This window comes from Herpailurus yagouaroundi, unplaced genomic scaffold, assembly GCF_014898765.1.
Source record: "Herpailurus yagouaroundi ecotype Mexico unplaced genomic scaffold, PumYag 67702, whole genome shotgun sequence".
Taxonomy (NCBI): domain Eukaryota; kingdom Metazoa; phylum Chordata; class Mammalia; order Carnivora; family Felidae; genus Herpailurus; species Herpailurus yagouaroundi.
Window position 1 is genome coordinate 2,503,131 of NW_024420501.1, and position 6,325 is coordinate 2,509,455.

At 42.6% G+C, this 6,325-nt stretch overlaps 1 protein-coding gene across 1 annotated transcript in view; it reads right to left on the minus strand.

Annotated features, from left to right (window-relative positions):
• The window catches only part of FGF13 (fibroblast growth factor 13), a 189,728-nt gene that overhangs the window by 182,455 nt on the left and 948 nt on the right, over nucleotides 1–6,325 (minus strand). The window lies entirely within an intron of this gene.

The following is a 6,325-nucleotide window of genomic DNA, read 5'->3' on the forward strand; positions in this document are numbered from 1 at the left end:
AAGGCACAGCAAAGGAAACAATCAACGGAAAGATGTGTGTGTGTGTGTGTGTGTGTGTGTGTGTGTGTGTGTGTGTGAGTGTGTACGCATGTGTGTGCATGCGTGTGTGTTGGGAATGATGGCTACCTTACATGGCCATGAGTTCTAAAGGTCATATAAGTGCTGCCTGTCCAGCATTGCCCTCTCATCACAGGGCACCTCCTAAAGAGGCCCATGCAATCAGCATGATAAGAATGCCGAATTGACGTTGACGTCACACACCAGACCTTATGCCAAGGTGATTTTTTCCCAAGGCAGTGATCCCAACGCTGTTAGCACATTAGAATCACCTGGGGAGCTTTTTAAACACTACCTCTGCCACAAGAGATTTTGCAGGGTTTTCGTCTGGACAAGCTGTTGCTCAGGTGGTTGGTTTTGGTCTGGTGTTGGACTCAGGCATCAATATTATTTCAAAGGTCCTCAGGTGGTTCCAGTGTGTAGCAAGGTTGAGAGTCATCGAAGCGATCTGAAGCAGCGTCACTCAAAGTGTGGTCTGTGGACTTAGCACTGATCTGTGAACTCTGCCACTAAGCACACTTTTTATTTCCTTCAGCTGACACTGTTTTTCCACAGCAAGACAGTAAGCCTCTCTTGATGAAGAAAGAAGGGCGTGGATTTACATTCTGGCACAAGCTCCTTATCTCATCACTGACTTGGAAGGCATAATTTCAGACCCAGCACCGATCCACGAACCACACTTTGAGGAGCACTTCCCTAAAGACAGTGGGTGGGGGCCACCATTCCTTTTCTGAAGTGTATTCCTCGCCAAAGCTCAGCTTTGACGAGGAATACACTGATGCCCAGCACGGTGCTCCCCGAAGTATGTTTTGGGGACATGGATAGGTGTTACAAACAAACCGTGTTTGGTAGCTGGAAGATGTCCGCCACTGAATCGCCCAAAGTAAGACTTCTGACCTGTAAGACTCCTCAAAACCTTTCACATTCTCTTCTGATGAATTCAGACCCTCTACGAGTGGCATGGAATTTGGGAAATATGTATTTGACCACAGAATCTGTCTTTTCACAGAGATGCACGATCAGTGTTTCAGGAAACATCATTTGGAAAATACCCATTGGCTAATTATTGAAGAACATGTGAAAGAGTATAATCAGTCCCGCATTCTCTTCAACCAGGCCATCAAGTTATCACTGAAAACAAAAGACGAGGTGACAACTGAAGCAGAGACAGCGGCACATTCCCGTGTGTCCCCTTAATACAGGGAGACCTCCGTACATTAGGGTTGGGCTGGACTTGGGCAAACAGCCAAAAGTCATTCAGGCCATGCCTTTTCAGACAAGGAACACGGCCTACCTGGCTCCTATCATGCTGGGTCAGAATGGCATATTTTCTTACGTGGCTTATCAACTGGCTGTGAAAAGAAAAAGAAAACAACCACGAGGAGCCACTGAGGGATCAGACCCTCAGAAACAATCCCCAATGGACGGATAATGGTTTCAAGTATCAGCACTTGGATTTTCACTTTATTTTTTTTTAATTAAAATCATCACCGTACACTGTAATTTGGCCAATAAACCATCCAGAGCATTCTCCCAGGGTGGTGTTATTTTAAACATTAAAAAAAAAAAAAAAAAAAAAACCACCAAAAAACCCGAAATGGGTCATCGGTGTTGGCTTTGCACGGGAAATATTTGCCTTCAATATTAACCAAGGAAAACCTCAGCCAAGAGAGTTGTAAAGGAGAGACCACTTCTTCTCAGGAAAACGTCACCGCCAGCTCGACGGAAACACCTAGGCTCAAGTAAGAAAGGAGGCCTGTTGCTTTAGAAAGTGAGTCATCTTTTCTAGAAATGAATGGTTGTTAGTTTCTACTGTAAAGGCCAGCCCGGAGATGGAGTTGAGATGCATATGACTAAAAAGAGAATAATAAATGCCCATCCTGGCCTGAAACTGAATTGTTGGCTGTTAAGTATACTTCCTTGATCAAATCATGAGGCTTCCAGAAAGAAGAGACTATCTCCCCAAATACGACTGGATTTCGTGTTTGCTGCCATAGGTGGGAAATAGGACCCAAGAGAGAATGTGCCGTTACTAGTGTCCTGATGCTTTAGGACATAAGTTGTCTATTAAGAATTAGCTGAGGGGCGCCCGGGTGGCTCAGTCGGTTAAGCGTCTCACTTCGGCTCGGGTCATGATCTCGCGGTCCGTGAGTTCGAGCCCCGCGTCGGGCTCTGTGCGGACCGCTCGGAGCCTGGAGCCTGCTTCCGATTCTGGGTCTTTCCATCTCTCGGCCCCTCCCCTGCTCATGCTCTGTGTGTCTCTGTCTCTTAATAATAGATAAACGTTAAAAAAAAAATTTTTTTTTTTTAAAAGAATTAGCTGACATGCAACAGAGAGGAACACATTTGAATACTTTCTGGGGAGAGGATAGTGTTTATTCATTACTAATCACCAAGGCCTTCAGATTCCTGGCTTTAATTTGGCTTCAATTTGGACCGGTTTTGAAATCCTTCTTGTGACTCTGCAATTAAGCTGCCATTTGCTTCAGTGAGCAAAGAAAACTCTCCGGTGCTGTTTTGTCATCCTGCAGGTACTACATCAAAGGCAAGGTGACCCTAAGTGATAGTTATTTTGAAATGAAAAGATTAAGAATAAAGTCTTGTATCTCCGCAGAGTCACCCGAACATACGGCTCCATGTTTTTCTGATAAAAGAGGAAAACCCCCTCGATTCTCGTCCTCAAGGGGACGGATATGGAACCCAGTTACATCCGTTCTGAAAGTCAAGACGTTTTCAAGGTATCAAGCATCAGAGGTTGCTTGGTTTTTTATCAAACTAGTAAGCCAAATGCTATTAGACCCATTGCTCTCAAAAGGTTAATTATTGTTAACATGAGGAAGACAGGAGACAACAACATTGAAGAAAAGCTAAGGATGGAAATAAAGACATTTCCCTTTGCCTGTTTCCTTAATATTCTTCTACCTTCCTCCTCCCCTACCACTGAGGCCAGACTGATGATATCCATGGGATCATATTCTCTTTCTGGTGTAAAGAAACCAAGGCAACATGAGAGTAGCAGTCATTGGCGCTAGTTACACACATGGCCCCTTAACATTTGGCTTTCTTTTGGTTGAGGGAGATGGAATATATAGATATTTAAATCACAGGAAAGCAGGACTGTAAGAAAAATGCCAAATGCTTGATTAAAAGACGGTGGGTGACAAACCCCTGCGCTCCATAACATTTTCCTGTATTGTGTTAACTCCTTCAAATTTACTATTGTAATCAGGATTTTTAATCCTAAAAGCAAAGGCTGGAAATCCATGATTTATGTTTCTCAGTAGATTTTCAACAGTGTCACCTTGCAAGCCCGGGTATCTTGGTGTGATTCTTTTGAACAACCTTCAAACATCAGTAAAAGCCCTATGACTGGCATTTAGGAAGCAGCAGCTAGGAGGATAATAGACTGGCTTTCAAAAGTTACTCTAAATCAGTGATTTCATTTTGGCACACACGACAACGAAAGAAAGAAGAAAGCTACAAGGCTTGTATTTTCTCTTGCCAAAAGGCTCCTGGAACAGTAAGAAAACGAGATTTTGGTAATAACCTCCCCTCTCCACGCGGCTTTCTTACAACAGAGCGTTGTTGGTACTGAGCCACAATAGACGTTCAGACACTTGTATGTGCGTCTTCGGCCAAATTCCGGTACTCACATAAGATTACATCATAAGTGGTTTTTATGGAAATAATCACATCACTGAAAATCACAAGCATTCGGAACAGATTAAAGAACTTATTTTGGAACGGGCTGTTCAGAAATAGAAACCTGGTTTTGGCAAAGTGCAACTTGGCCTTAGTGTATCCTGAAAAGCCAGCGGGGTATTTCCGTCCTTCAATGTACGATTTCACGTGCATTCTGAGGTCCCTGGACACAATACAAAAATACCTTTTAAAAGAGAGAAGACCGTGAACCGTAAATAAACGATCTGTACCAAATCTCAAGCGGTCGTAAACTATGAGAATAATCTGGCCCTCACGAAGACGTCACCAATCAAAAGAAACACCAAGACTTGGTCTATAATAACATAAAAAGAGTTGGTCGGTTTCTATCAATTCAGTAAGAAGAAAATTAATGACAACTTTATCACAACGCACATAAAGCTCTTTGACCTAGTTTCATCATTTCCAAAACTTACCCCATTCAAACTTTTATTTTCCTCTCAAGTTTCAAAGTTGTTTTCATTTCGCGCTTGAGGGTTATAGAAAAACCACCTCATTAGAAGGGGGTCATACTGCCAAGGTTGGCATTGCACAGATCCTGTCCATTGCCTTCACATGAGGTGGGACTGGTGGGCACCCACAGCCAAGGTCAATTAAGGTCTCATGCTTTGGCACAGATACCACGAGAGGAACTCTCTTCAAAATGCTTCACACGATATTGACATGTTTCAAGGAGTGGATATAGTTTGGAACTGAGATTCTGTATTAAAGAGGCCTTTCGTTTCTACCAACTGTAACAACATGTTATAGCAACCTTAAACGAAAACTAATGACTGTACTTTGCGGCCTCGAAAACAAACATCTTCCAGAATGACCACCGAGCCCTTCCAAACCCGCAGTCACTCCACCTCCTGGAAGTGACAAGCTTTGGTATCCTACGTGAAGCAAGCATGCTCATTTGTTGGCATAGTTTCCTGATTTATCCTAGATCTCTTCCACAGCACGATCGCTTTCGTCTCCGTCTAAGGTCTTCGGGACCCTGCTAATTTGTACAGAGTGTTTTCATTTCAAGGTCTGGGTCTGCCATTAACTTCTGGGACCTTGTTTGAAGGGAGTACGGCGAAATTGTAAACAGTATTCAAATGTCATTCCAGAAAACCTATAATGGGTCTGATACTATTTACACATCACCCACAGGAGTGAGGAGGGAGATATTAACTTCACTATTCCAGGGGACCTGGAGGAGGGCAAGATCAGGAAAATCAAAGCGCACAAGTGAAAGAATGACAGTCACATTAAGCACGGTGGCAGCCACTGAATGTGTGGATGAAACGACAGATTAAAAATTGTCCAAACCTTGTCTAAGGAGTTTAACTGCTACCCGTTCTCTAAAGGATTCTTCATGTCTGAAAACATTCGTAACGGTAAACACAATACGCTCCAGATGATATTTTGCAAATTCACAGAGCCTGAAAAATCGTATGTCATAAGAAAAGGGATGGGGGTGTAAATTTAGGTATTCAACTGTATTTTCCTTAAATCTGAGTATTGTTAAAACAATTTGAAGTAAGTTTCTAACTGCTTGCTTGACTGAATTTAACCAGGTGCTTCTTAAATTGCTTCTTTTTCTTGCTCAAATCAAAATTGGTTTTTCAGGCTGATGTGCAAGTAGAAAAACAGTATAGCATCTGTAACACGAATATTCCATTATATTATATATGTTTAATGTATATCATTATATAATAAATGGTATAGATCTCTCATACGGATACTGGTTTTATACTTCTAAACACACACTTGTAAGAAAGAAAGAAGAACAAGAGAAAACAAGCAAAACACGCGTCCGTCGTGCACAAACCTTCGGGCTCTTGTCAACTCTTTTAGAGAAAAGAAAGCAGAAAATATTGCAGTGCATCATATATAGTAAAGTAATTGTCACTGGTTGAAAGCTTTTGTTTCATTGAAGCATAAGATCAAGTTGGCATCTTCTGTACGAAACCACCAAAAGATTTCGTTTACTCACTGTAAAGGGGTCACCATTTACATCTCCAGATGAGCAAGGGCTGACATCAGAACTCCTACCCAAAGGAGACAGCCTGGATACCACAGTGTGGGCAGTGACAAACGTAAATGCTCTAGTCTATTGCTGAAATACAAATGAACACAGAAAAACGTACACTTCTCCTTTTTTGCCGATGAACATGGAGAACTCCACTGGGAAGCGAGGAGAAGGGAGACTCTGAGGCGTAAAGAACTTGGTACCAGAACTGTGGGCTCGAGTCAATTTGGAGTACTTTCCTTTACCCACCAAACTTTAAACAGAACCACATGGCAGTGTTTTTTTTCTAGGTCAGAAAGACAGCTGTAAGGGAGAGACCCACCATGTTGCAAAAGGGCAACTTGAAATAGGGACAAAGTCTCTTTTAGAAATCACACCAGAGCCATTTACGCAAAAGTGTATGCCAAAGGACAGGGGCACTTTTTGGTCACTTTCGTTGTTGTTTGCCCGGAAACCGCATCACTGGTATCGGATGTGCAGGGGACAGAGGCTGTTTCACAGTAAGTAATTAGCAACATACAGGACACTTCTCAAATGTCCTGGGGTGGG